This window comes from Papaver somniferum, unplaced genomic scaffold (assembly GCF_003573695.1).
Source record: "Papaver somniferum cultivar HN1 unplaced genomic scaffold, ASM357369v1 unplaced-scaffold_145, whole genome shotgun sequence".
Lineage (NCBI taxonomy): Eukaryota > Viridiplantae > Streptophyta > Magnoliopsida > Ranunculales > Papaveraceae > Papaver > Papaver somniferum.
In genome coordinates, this window is record NW_020623822.1 from 15,185 (window position 1) to 30,048 (window position 14,864).

Here is a 14,864-nt window from a genome sequence, read left to right on the forward strand (position 1 = left end):
TGGATTGACTGTGAACTTATGGGCTTTTGGTCTTTTGAATTGCACTGGGCCTTGGGATTTAACCTGGGCTTTTAGCCTTTGGTTTCAATGAACTGAACTTGGGCTCAGTGTTGAAGTGAGCTTTGGGCTCAGTTGGCTTGTATGAGGATCTGGGCTTGACAGTGACAGGCCTTAGCTTGGAAAGTGAACTGTGGCTGGGCCTTAACCTGAACTGTGGTCTTAGCTGAGCCAAGCTCAGTTGCAGCAGCAGCAGTGGCTTCAGCAGGGAAAGGGAGAGCAGCAGCAACAGCAACAGCAAGTAGTAGCAGCAGGGGGAGAACAAGGCAGCAGAAGCAAAGGCAGACATGAAACAAAATCACAGAGGGCCAAAGATGGCATTTACAATGACAATGAAGATGGTAGTGAAATAATGAGGCAATGGATGATAAAACAATAAACACAAGGTAACAGTGAAGTAAATGTGACAGTACAATGAAACTACAAGCAGAGAACAATGGAACCAAGGCCTAAGCCAAGGGCAGGGGTGAGTTTGCAGCTGTGGCTAAGCTAAGGCTTAGAATCCACCTTGTGTCCTAGCTAAACAATGCAATTCTAGATTTGAAAACTTAGGCATCCAACTAGAATGGGAAGAAAATCAGCTTGCTCACTGATTTTCCCCCACAGGCATATCAGATCACCAACTACTTCCATTTATACAAGAAAAACAGGCCTTCCTAGCAATTCATCATTCATTAGTGCACTAAGGTTTCAACTGAGCCTCAGTAGTGAAACTTAGCTCATGACTAACATGCTAACACTAACATACATCATACAAGATAATTGAAACATGAATTCAAAAATTTAACATAAACAGAACATGAACAGAAATTGAAGAACCCTAAATATGAAATTGAAAATTAAAATTTTACAAACTAAAATTAAACCTAATTGGTAACTTGGCTAGTCCAAGAACAGTTTTAACATCCTACATCAGTTCCTATTTATAGTTTACAATAAAACCCTAAATTGAAAATCCCCAATTTAGCAAACCCTAATTTTTAAATTCCAAATTAAACTCACTGATTTCTGAATTTGTCTCCCCTGTTCTCGACCCATGCTTTTTCTGACCTTCCTGCTCCTCTCTCATGCTTCAATTGACGCCTCTTCAACCCTAGCTCGAGTTATTTTACTCACCCCAAAACCTAGGGTTTCAGTGGTTGTGAGATGGGGAAAATAACTAGGCTAGGGAGATGGGTTTGAGGTGTTGTCGGGTGGTTGTGGTGGAGGTGTGGTTCGAGAAGAAGGTGTAGCTGGTGGAGGTGATGGAGTTGCAGAGCTCTGCAAATTTTTGGGAAGAAGGGGAAGAAGAGCTCGAGAGAAGAATGGGTTAGGGGATGTTTGTTTTGGGGTATAAGGGTTCGGTTGCTAGGGTGTTGATCGGGTGTAGCGAGTTTTGATGAACAGCAAGTAAAGAGCGTTGGATGATCCCATATAGATTGAATCGAACGGCTACGATGGAGAGGTATGTGGCGACCGTTGGATTATGAGATACAACAAAATTGACGACACCAGATGGAGTTAGGTGTTGTAGTGTTAAGCGGAAATATCGAGGTTTGATGCGCAGGCAAAGAATCGGCCGTAGGATCTAAATGTGATCTAATCTGAAGGCTTGGAATTTAGGTACTATGGTGTTTTGCAGGGACTTCAGATTTTGATGAACGATGAAGAAGCGACCATTGGATGATGAAATGGATCCGATCTAACGGCTGAGAATGGAGGCGGGTATGGATATAAAAAATGGGTTTGGGTAAGGGTTTTGGGCCTTGGGTATGCCAAGCACATATCTTCTTTAAGAACAATTCTTCCTTCTTGAAGCCCACTTCTAGCCTTTTGGTCTTGTGCACAACATTCTTCGCGTCTTCCTTGCGTAATTTCTTCCGGCTTTTCACTACTTTTCTGCTCTTTTCCGCTCTGCTATTCATCCAAACTTTATTTATTACCTAAAAATGCAAAATTAAGTAAGAAAAATATTTATTCTTGAAAACAATGAAAATACAGAATATGGGATAAAATGTAGAATTACTGCACAAAAGGTGAGTTAAATGCCAACAAAAAGGGATAAATATATACATTATTTGGCACTCATCAAATACCCCCAAACCTGAATTTTACTTGTCCTCAAGTAAAACAAAACTAAGGAAATCCTACCTATACCACTGTCGATGGTCTCTCGAATGCATTTAGCGTATGCTCTAAGCCTTTTAAACCACTAAGTGTCCCTAGTGGACGAGTTGAAGTCTCGTGAAGGTTTGCTTAGAACGTACCTACAAAGTTCTAGGTCAAAATATAAGCTCAGATTCCATCAAATGTGACATGTGCAAGTCAGTTAAGCTCACAGCAAAATGGAGATGTCAATCTAGCTATCGAAGGCACAATCCTAGCACTGATAACAAATAAGGACATGTGATAAGAGTGTAAAGTGTATCTACACATGTGTAAAGAAAGATCGGATGTTATGACTACTAATCACCAAGAGATAGTTTCTCAGGCTAAGAACCAAGGTCGAAATCTAGCTAGCTGTCCGGACTTTACGAGAATTGTGAATGAGTTGGAGGTATTTCACAATTACTCGCGTTGTACATCAATGGCATACACCCTCCTTGCTTATTACAATAAAACACAAAAGATGACTCTTTACATGACTCTTATTTACATTGACTATTCTCTTTTATTTTTGGAACAAGAGATGATGGAATTGATAAATACTTGATTTTTCTTTTCTTTTTTTTTTTTTTGAATAAGGAAACACTTTTGATACATATACAAAAGGAAACAAAAGATTACATGACACTTTGCAAGAGGTAGCCCTTTTTGATGCACCCAGTTAAATTCGATGGTTGTCTTTCTTAATGTAACCTCCACCTTCTATCCCAACCAACCAAAGAACAAGCTAGTCAAGTTTCGTTCAGTATTCTAAAGTGATTGGCAATCGTGACTTCCTATCAAACACCTTGAAGATCGAGGCTATATATGTATTGGTAGATCGTGCGCGTGCAAATTTCTTATCACTATGTGAATTGTGCTAGAATCAGGGTGCCTAAATATCTAGACTAAGACTCCTAATAATTACATATTTGCACAAGAGTCAACATTTCAAGGTAAATGAGCTCCATTTTTATGATTTTTTAATTTTTTAATTTTTTATTTTGATTTTTCAATTTTTTTGGAATTTTTCAATTTTTTCAAAAAGATGGAGTTTTGTTTTCAATTATGGCATATTATCAAAGTATCTACTTTTCACCCCCAAACCTAAACTAAACATTGTCCTCAATGTTTCAAAATATGAACAAAATTATAATACAACATATGAAGAGGATCATGTTGAGTAGAGAAAAAGGAAAGAGAATACCCGATTTCGGCGAAAGCAAGATTAGACTCCGTTATTCAAGGAAAAAAAAATCCAACATATTTCAGCCGAGATCATATTGGATTAGCAAAATATATACAAAAGGAACAAAAGGGTTTTAAGAAATTTTATCTACTGGATTATATACAAAAAATTCACCATACACTAACAATCTAAAGAGTTGAGGATCAACCCAAAAGACAAAGTGTAGCGGTTTCAACAACTTCACACATGAAAGAAAAGCACGTGAAGCTGTGAAACCAAATGAGCTACCCCCAAACCTGGATTTTACAGAAGATACAATTTTGAAAACAAAATCGCGCAGTTTTGGGGGTTCATCATGCACAAGATCTAACTCAAAGTGAACTGTGCTATGGACGGGCAAACATGCAATTTCCAACTGTGGTTCCTCAGATGTATTATACTTAGAAGCAAAATAGTCCAAGAGGACTTGGGAAGCACACAGTTCCAAACCTAGGTTGGGGACTCTCAGAAAAGTCGGTTTGTCAATATGGGTACAAACCAAATCTAGGTTGGGTGGAAGGCCATCAGATTGTGACTTATGTAGGACGATAGGCACATCATTATTAATCAAATCAAAATCTCCTAAATCATCTACACATGTCACATCATGCTCACAATCATCAATCAAATTAGCAAGTTCACACTCAGAATCATCAGAATCATCAACAGTAAAATTGACATTGGAATTAACCCAATTAGGGGGTATCTCGGCTAACCAAGAACACCTCAACAGTAATACCCAGCCCTCAATTTATACAAAAAAGGAATGACGAACCCTAATTCCCAAAACCGAGAAAACTAGGGTTAGGGTTTACCTAAAATTCTTCACCCACGTCGACGACCCATGCTCTCTTCTTGTTCCTCCTGCTCTTCCCATGCTTCTATTGCTTCTTCTTCCATCTCTGTCATGCCTATAACTCTATTTCCCTAATTTCAAAACCCTAAATTTGAGAGGGTTTGTGAAACTAGCGAAATAGGCTAATAGGATGGATGGGTTTCGATGTCTTTGATGTAGGGTGGCTATGGTGTTTGGTGATGAAGCGGCAGTGGCAGAGGTGGTGTTCTGGTGGTGGCAGGACATGGTGTCTCTGCAGAGGTGAGGGGGTGGAAGAGAAAATGAGGTCGATGGAGAGGAAGGAGGGGATGTTTGGTTGAGGTTAAATGATTCGGTTGCTAGGGTGTTAGGAGGGATATCAAGGTTCGATGTCCAGCGAAGGTAAGCCACTGGATGCGAAGATGGTAAGTGGATCTAACGGTGAGATAGGAGCATATAGGAGCGACCGTCGGATAAAGGAATACAACAAAACGAACGGTACTTGATGGAGTTAGGTACTGTAGTGTAAGGCGGAGATATCAAACTTCGATGCACAGCAGGGGAGCGACCGTCGGATGCTTCTGAGAACTGATCTGACGGCTGAAGACGCAAGCGGGTATGGATTTGGGTTTTAGGCTTTTGGGTATAGAATATGGGTTTGGGAAATGAGTTTGGGCTTGGAAAACCTTGAGCCCACTTCTTCTTTAAGAAAACTTTCTTCTTCAAGCCCATTTCTATCCTTTTTTTGGTCTTCCGCACATCACTCTTCGCGGCTTCCTTGCGTAATTCCTCCTGGCTTTTCACTACTTTTCTGCTCTTTTTGCTCCGCAACTCATCCAATCTTTATTTATTACCTAAAAATGCAAAATTAAGTAAGAAAAATATTTATTCTTGAAAACAATGAAAATACAGAATATGGGATAAAATGTAGAATTAATGCACAAAAGATGAGTTAAATGTCAAGAAAAATATATAGAAATATGCACTTTTTAGCACTCATCAAATACCCCCAAACCTGAATTTTACTTGTCCTCAAGTAAAACAAAACTAAGGAAATCCTACCTATACCACTGTCGCTGGTCTCTCGAATGCATTTAGCGAATGCACTAAGCCTTTTAAACCACTAAGTGTCCCTAGTGGACGAGTTGAAGTCTCGTGAAGGTTTGCTTAGAACGTACCTACAAAGTTCTAGGTCAAAATATAAGCTCAGATTCCATCAAATGTGACATGTGCAAAACAGTTTAAGCTCACAACAAAATGGAGATGTCAATCTAGCTATCGAAGGCACAATCCTAGCACTGATAACAAAAAAAAGACATGTGATAAGAGTGTAAAGTGTATCTACACATGTGTAAGTTATGACTACTAATCACCAAGAGATAGTTTCTCAGGCTAAGAACTGAGGTCGAAATCTAGCTAGCTGTCCGGACTTTACGAGAATTGTGAATGAGTTGGAGGTATTTCACAATTACTCGCGTTGTACATCAATGGCATACACCCTCCTTGCTTATTACAATGAAACAACAAAATGACTCTTTACATGACTCTTATTTACATTGACTATTCTCTTTTTATTTTTGGAACAAGAGATGATGGAATTGATAAATACTTGATTTTTTTGGAAACACTTTTGATACATGTACAAAAGGAAACAAAAGATTACATGACACTTTGCAAGAGGTAGCCCTTTTTGATGCACCCAGTTAAATTCGATGGTTGTCTTTCTTAATGTAACCTCCACCTTCTATCCCAACCAACCAAAGAACAAGCTAGTCAAGTTTCGTTCAGTATTCTAAAGTGATTGGCAATCGTGACTTCCTATCAAACACCTTGAAGATCGAGGCCATACATGTATTGGTAGATCGTGCGCGTGCAAATTTCTTATCACTATGTGAATTGTGCTAGAATCAGGGTGCCTAAATATCTAGACTAAGACTCCTAATAATTACATATTTGCACAAGAGTCAACATTTCAAGGTAATTGAGCTCCATTTTTTATGTTTTTTTTTCAATTTTTAATTTTTTATTTTGATTTTTCAATTTTTTTGGAATTTTTCAATTTTTTCAAAAAGATGGAGTTTTGTTTTCAATTATGGCATATTATCAAAGTATCTACTTTTCACCCCCAAACCTAAACTAAACATTGTCCTCAATGTTTCAAAATATGAACAAAATTATAATACAACATATGAAGAGGATCATGTTGAGTAGAGAAAAAGGAAAGAGAATACCCGATTTCGGCGAAAGCAATATTAGAACTCCGTTATTCAAGGCAAGAATCCAACATATGTCAGCCGAGATCATATTGGATTAGCAAAATATATACAAAAGGAACAAAAGGATTTTTAAAATTTTTATCTACTGGATTATATACAAAAAATTTACCATACACTAACAATCTAAAGAGTTGAGGATCAACCCAAAAGACAAAGTGTAGAGGTTTCAACAGCTTCACACAATAATAATATGATAGGCATGCAAGTGAAGCTGTGAAACAAAATGAGCTACCCCCAAACCTGGATTTTACAGAAGATATAATTCTGAAAACAAAATCGCGCAGTTTCGGGGGTTCATCATGCACAAGGTCTAGCTCGAAATGAACTGTGCTAGGGACGGGCAAACATGCTAATTCCAACTGTGGTTCCTCAAATGTATTATACTTAGAAGCAAAATAGTCCAAGAGGACTTGGGAAGCACACAGTTCCAAACCTAGGTTGGGCATTATCAGAAAAATTGGTTTTACAATATCGGTACAAACCAAATCTAGATTGGGTGGAAGGCCATCAGATTGTGACTTAGGTAGAAGAATAGGCATATCATTATCAATCAAATCAAAATCTCCTAACTCATCTACACATGTCACATCATGCTCACAATCATCAATCAAATTGGCAAGATCACAATCAGAATCATCAACATCATCAACAGATTTATTCTCGTGTATCGACACATCAGGGGAAACATCACATGGAATACTAGAAGAAATATCATGCATTAAGGTCGGGGCAGAGAAGCCTAATGTATTTGAACCCAAAGGTTCCATAACATTTTCAGTATAGACATGTTCTTCTAACATAACATCATAGTCATCATCATGATAGGGATTTTGCAATCTAGGATAATTTTCAATCCTAAGGTCGGAGCTATTACAAGAATAAAACTCTAATTCATGGGGGTGACTCATATCATGTGGTGTTGTTCCTGTTTCCCTAACGGATTCCCATTGATGGGTTTTCTCTGCAATCTCGGCTAAAAAATTCCATGCATCATCCACAGATTTATCAATAAACTCACCATTACACATAGACTCAACCATGGTTCGAGATTTAAAGTCTAGTCCCTCATAGAGGATGACGACAAGTCTCCACTTCTCAAATCCATGGTGCGGACATTCACTCAACAATTCATTAAAACGTTCAAAATAGTGAAAAACAGTTTCCTCATCCAACTGGACAAAACAATTGATACTTTGACGAATAGCGATGGTCCTATGATGTGGAAAAAATCTTTGGAAAAATTGATTAGTGAGTTGTTCCCAAGTGGTGATTGATTGTGATCTCAAACCGTAAAACCATGTTTTGGCCCTTTCCTTTAGAGAAAATGTAAACAAACGCAATTTCAGAGAGTCTTCGGACATATGATCAGGTTGCATAGTCCGACAAATTTGTTCAAACTCTCTTACATGAGTATAGGGGTTCTCAGAATCGAACCCTCGAAATATAGGAAGTATTTGTATCATGCTTGCATTTATTTTAAAAGGGGTATTGGTTTGAGTAATACAATACATGATAATGGAATTTTTATTGTGGGATACATGTATTCATGGAGAGCACTAGGTTGGCCCATATTGAAAAGACACAAAGCCCACTATTTGGTTTTAATGGGTTTGGATTTTTGGGAAAAATATTTGGTTTTGATGGGAATGAAAAACAAAATTTGGTTGTTAATGTGGGAGCAAGTAAAATTTTGGTTTTTTTGAATGGGAGAAAAGTTTTGGTTTTTGAAATTAGGAGTAAAATTTTGTTTTTTTTTTTGTTTTTTTTTTGTTTTTTTTTTAAAAAGAAAATAAAATTTGGTTTTTTGAATGGGAGCAAGCCCACTGTTGGTTTTTTGTTTGCTTTGGCTCAGCTGGTTTGAAAACGTTTGGTGAAACTGAGTCTAAAATCTCGGCCTAGAATTTGGGTACTCGGCCCACTAACGAGTTAACCTAGCGTGATCGGTTACAAGCTCAGCTGGGTTTAAAAACCCAGAATACAAAATACCAGTCCAAATTAAACAAGCTCACAAAAATTAAATACAAGCCCACAAATTAAACAAACAAGCCCACAAAAATTAATTACAAACCCAACAGAAAATAAAAAGCCCAAAATTTGGCTTTAATATTACAAGCCCACAATTAAAAATTGGAAGCCCACAATTCGGGTTCTCTTAAATGGGTTACCTTTTAAGCACAGCCCAGCTGCTCTGATATTGTTGCAAAAACCCAGTTGGGCTTTGGTTCTTTTCCTTGGTGGCGTCCCAGCAGAGGAAAAACAGGTTCAGAACAGCAGGTCCAACAACAAATAAAGTGAAGCAGATGCAGATGCAAATGCTATGCAGTGGAATGCAAAAATAGCTAATAAAACTACAAGAAAAACACAACCCGATTCCCCGGCAGCGGCGCCAAAAACTTGGTGGGCCCGGAGATGTGTAAAATTAAGCGTAATGAAAACGGGCCTACAGTAATACCGCAAGTGCACGGTCGTCAGTTGTAGCTCGTGCAAGTACGGGTCGATCCACAGAGACTGGGTGTGTTTTGTAGTTTCTAGCTATTTTCGGTTCTAAATTGCTATTGGGCTTTTGAGTTAAGGTGATAACAATGGGCTATGGGCTTTGGTACCAATGAGTTTTGAGTACCAATGAAGTGAACTGATCCTTTGTACTCAAGTGGTCTGGGCTCAATGGACTTTTGGATTGACTGTGAACTTATGGGCTTTTGGTCTTTTGAATTGCACTGGGCCTTGGGATTAAACCTGGGCTTTTAGCCTTTGGTTTCAATGAACTGAACTTGGGCTCAGTGTTGAAGTGAGCTTTGGGCTCAGTTGGCTTGTATGAGGATCTGGGCTTGACAGTGACAGGCCTTAGCTTGGAAAGTGAACTGTGAGCTGGGCTTTCACAGTGAACTGTGGATGGGCCTTAACCTGAACTGTGGTCTTAGCTGAGCCAAGCTCAGTTGCAGCAGCAGCAGTGGCTTCAGCAGGGAAAGGGAGAGCAGCAGCAACAGCAACAACAAGTAGTAGCAGCAGGGGGAGAACAAGGCAGCAGAAGCAAAGGCAGACAGGAAACAAAATCACACAGGGCCAAAGATGGCATTTACAATGACAATGAAGATGGTAGTGAAATAATGAGGCAATGGATGATAAAACAATAAACACAAGGTAACAGTGAAGTATATGTGACAGTACAATGAAACTACAAGCAGAGAACAATGGAACCAAGGCCTAAGCCAAGGGCAGGGGTGAGTTTGCAGCTGTGGCTAAGCTAAGGCTTAGAATCCACCTTGTGTCCTAGCTAAACAATGCAATTCTAGATTTGAAAACTTAGGCATCCAACTAGAATGGGAAGAAAATCAGCTTGCTTACTGATTTTCCCCCACAGGCATATCAGAGCACCAACTACTTCCCATTACTCAAGAAAAACAGGCCTTCCTAGCAATTCATCATTCATTAGTGCACTAAGGTTTCAACTGAGCCTCAGCAGTGAAACTTATCTCATGACTAACATGCTAACACTAACATACATCATACAAGATAATTGAAACATGAATTCAAAAATTTAACATAAACAGAACATGAACAGAAATTGAAGAACCCTAAATATGAAATTGAAAATTAAAATTTTACAAACTAAAATTAAACCTAATTGGTAACTTGGCTAGTCCAAGAACAGTTTTAACATCCTACATCAGTTCCTATTTATAGTTTACAACAAAACCCTAAATTGAAAATCCCCAATTTAGCAAACCCTAATTTTTAAATTCCAAATTAAACTCACTGATTTCTGAATTTGTCTCCCCTGTGCTCGACCCACGCTTTTTATGACCTTCCTGCTCCTCTCTCATGCTTCAATTGACGCCTCTTCAACCCTAGCTCGAGTTATTTTACTCACCCCAAAACCTAGGGTTTCAGTGGTTGTGAGATGGGGAAAATAACTAGGCTAGGGAGATGGGTTTGAGGTGTTGTCGGGTGGTTGTGGTGGAGGTGTGGTTCGAGAAGAAGGTGTAGCTGGTGGAGGTGATGGAGTTGCAGAGCTCTGCAAATTTTTGGGAAGAAGGGGAAGAAGAGCTCGAGAGAAGAATGGGTTAGGGGCTGTTTGTTTTGGGGTATAAGGGTTCGGTTGCTAGGGTGTTGATCGGGTGTAGCGAGTTTTGATGAACAGCAAGTAAAGAGCGTTGGATGATCCCATATAGATTGAATCGAACGGCTACGATGGAGAGGTATGTGGCGACCGTTGGATTATGAGATACAACAAAATTGACGACACCAGATGGAGTTAGGTGTTGTAGTGTTAAGCGGAAATATCGAGGTTTGATGCGCAGGCAAAGAATCGGCCGTAGGATCTAAATGTGATCTAATCTGAAGGCTTGGAATTTAGGTACTATGGTGTTTTGCAGGGACTTCAGATTTTGATGAACGATGAAGAAGCGACCATTGGATGATGAAATGGATCCGATCTAACGGCTGAGAATGGAGGCGGGTATGGATATAGAAAATGGGTTTGGGTAAGGGTTTTGGGCCTTGGGTATGCCAAGCCCATATCTTCTTTAGGAACAATTCTTCCTTCTTTAAGCCCACTTCTAGCCTTTTGGTCTTGTGCACAACATTCTTCGCGTCTTCCTTGCGTAATTTCTTCCGGCTTTTCACTACTTTTCTGCTCTTTTCCGCTCTGCTATTCATCCAAACTTTATTTATTACCTAAAAATGCAAAATTAAGTAAGAAAAATATTTATTCTTGAAAACAATGAAAATACAGAATATGGGATAAAATGTAGAATTACTGCACAAAAGGTGAGTTAAATGCCAACAAAAAGGGATAAATATATACATTATTTGGCACTCATCAATGCCCAAAACATTACACCCTCACTTTCTATTTATATCAGAACACCCAATTAGGGTTTTTACAACAAACCCCCAAATTTAACAAAATTAGGGTTTATAGGAATTTGGGGAAAACTCACCATACCCTCTGAATTTGATGTCCCCTCTGCAATTGAGCGCTGACCCATGCTTCAACTTGCTTCTGCTACTCGAACGCTGCTCCAATTTCCTTCTTCTCTCCACTGTGAAACCCTAGTTCCATCTCTGTCTTGGATGTAGCACCTAAGAGTGGTGGGTGCTAAGAACAAGAAGGAGAGTAACTAGGGTATGGTTGTTCTGATGATGGTCGGGCTGGGGAGGTGATGGTGGCGATGGGTGAGGTGAGGTCTGCAATTGTCGGGGGAGGAAGAGGTTTTTGGGGAAATGGAATTTTGGGGAAGAAGAAGGTGGGTGTTTGTTTTGGGTCGATGAGTTTGATGCTTAGGTGTTGAGCGGGGGCATCCACTTTGATGATTTGCGAAGCTCAGCCGTAGGATGATGAAATGAATCGGACGGCAAGATGAGAACAAGCTTTGACCGACCGTTGGATGATGAGTACATTAAAAATGACGACTGAGATTAGAATTAGGTGTTGTGGTGTTTGACAGGATCTTCAAGTTTGATGTCCAGCAAAGATGCGCCGTAGGATGAAGAGATGATGACTTGAATCTGACGGCTTAGAGCTTAGGCGGGTATGTATATTGGAAATGGGTTTGGGTAAGGGTTTTGGACCTTGGGTATGCCAAGCCCATATCTTCTTTAAGAACAATTTTTCCTCTTCAAGCCCACTTCTAATTGATCCGGCTCTTGCAAACATCATTCTTCGCTTCCTTTCTGCGGGAGTCTTTGCCGTTTCTTTGCTCTTTTCGCTCCGTGAGTTAACCAGGCTTTATTTAGTACCTAAAAATGCAAAATTAATTGAGAAAAGTATTTATTCTTGAAAACAACGAAAACACAGAATATGGGATAAAATGGAGCGTTAGTGCACAAATGATGAGTTAAATGCCAATAAAAAGGTTCAAATATATACAATATTTGGCACTCATCAAATACCCCCACACCTGAATTTTACTTGTCCTCAAGTAAAACAAAACTAAGGAAATCCTACCTATACCACTATCGCTGGTCTCTCGATTGCATTTAGCGAATTCAATAAGCCTTTTAAACCACTAAGTGTCCCTAGTGGACGAGTTGAAGTCTCGTGAAGGTTTGATTAGAACGTACCTACAAAGTTCTAGGACAAAATATAAGCTCAGATTCCATGAAATGTGACATGTGCAAGACAGTAGAAGCTCACAGCAAAATGGAGATGTCAATCTAGCTATCAAAGGCACAATCCTAGGACTGATAACAAATAAAGACATGTGATAAGAGTGTAAAGTGTATCTACATATGTGTAAAGAAAGATCGGATGTTATGACTACTAATCACCAAGAGATAGTTTCTCAGGCTAAGAACCGAGGTCGAAATCTAGCTAGCTGTGCGGACTTTACGAGAATTGTGAATGAGTCGGAGGTATTTCACAATTACTCGCGTTGTACATCAATGGCATACACCATTCCTTGCTTATAACACAAAAACACAAAAGATGACTCTTTACATGACTCTTATTTACATTGACTACTCTCTTTTATTTTTGGAACAAGAGAGGATGGAATTGTTAAATACTTGATTTTTTTTTAGAACATATTTACAACATGGTAACTCTTTTGATACATAAGCAAAAAGAAACAAAAAATTACATGACACTTTGCAAGAGATAGCCCTTTTTGATGCACCCAGTTAAATTCGATGGTTGTCTTTCTTAATGTAACCTCCACCTTCTATCCCAACCAACCAAATAACAAGCTAGTCAAGTTTCGTTCAGTATTCTAAAGTGATTGGAAATCGTGACTTCCGATAGAACACCTCAAGGATGAGGCTATACATGTATTGGTAGATCGTGCGCGTGCAAGTTTCTTATCACTATGTGAATTGTGCTAGAATCAGGGTGCCTAAATATCTGGACTAAGAATCCTAAAAATTACATATTTGCACAAGAGTCAACATTTCAAGGTAAATGAGCTCCATTTTTTTTTTAAGTTTTTTCAATTTTTTAATTTTTTATTTTCATTTTTCATTTTATTTTATTTTATTTTTTTTTCAAATAGAAAGAGTTTTGTTTTCAATTATAGCATGTTATCAAAGTATCTACTTTTCACCCCCAAACCTAAACTAAACATTGTCCTCAATGTTTCAAAAGATGAACAAAAATGTAATACAACATACGAAGAGGATCATGCTGAGTAGAGAAAAAGGAAAGAGATTACCCAATTTGACGGCGAAAGCAAGATTAGAACTTCGTTATTCAAGGCTAGAATCCAACATTTTTTAGCCGAGATCATATTGGATTAGCACAATATATACAAAAGAAACAAAATATTTATCTAGAATATTATCTACTGGATTATATACAAGAAAATTCACCATACACTAACAATCTAAAGAGTTGAGGATCAACCCAAAAGACGAAGTGTAGACATTTCAACAGCTTCACACAATAATAATATGATAGACATGCAAGTGAAGCTGTGAAACAAAATGAGATACCCCCAAACCTGGATTTTTCAACAGATAAAATTTTGGATACAAAATCTCGCAGTTTTGGGGGTTCATCATGTATGAGGTCTAACTCAAAGTGAACTGTGCTAGGGACGGGTACACATGCTAATTCCAACTGTGGTTCCTCAAAAGTATTATACTTAGATGCAAAATAGTCCAAGAGGACTTGGGAAGCACATAGTTCCAACCCTAGATTAGGTATTTTCAGAAAAATTGGTTTGACAATATGGGTACAAACCAAATCTAGGTTGGGTGGAAGGCCATTAGATTGTGACTAAGGCAGGACGATAGGCACATCATTATTAATCAAATCAATATCTCCTAAGTCTTCTACAAGTGTGACAACATGCTCACATTCATCAAATAAATTAGCAAGTCCACAATCAGAATCAACATCATCAACAGATTTATTCTCATGCATCGGCAAATCAGGAGAAATATCACAATGTGACCTAGGTAGAGAAGCGGACACATCAAATATATTTTCATGCATATTAACATTAGTGTCTACAGAAGATTCAACTATTCCTATGTCATGCTCATCTTCGAAGAACAATTGTACGAGTACCATATCAATATCAAAATCATATGATTTGCTATGAGTATTAGAAGAAACAACATTCATGAAGGTCGAGGGCGAGAAGCCATATGTTATTGCACCAAAAGGTTCCACAATATTTTCATGTTCTTCTAACATAACATCATTATCATCATAATCTTCATAATCATCATCATGGTAACATGCATATTGGTCCTCATTAACAGTGGTGGTGTCATTAGTCGATTCATGTTCCTCTAAATTAGGTTCATATTCAACATCATTTACATGAATGGGACTAGAAACTTCATTAGGGACAAGATACATTTCCTCATGAATTTCCTCCTTTTGTAGGTGAAGCAAAATCTGATCTAAATATGCCTG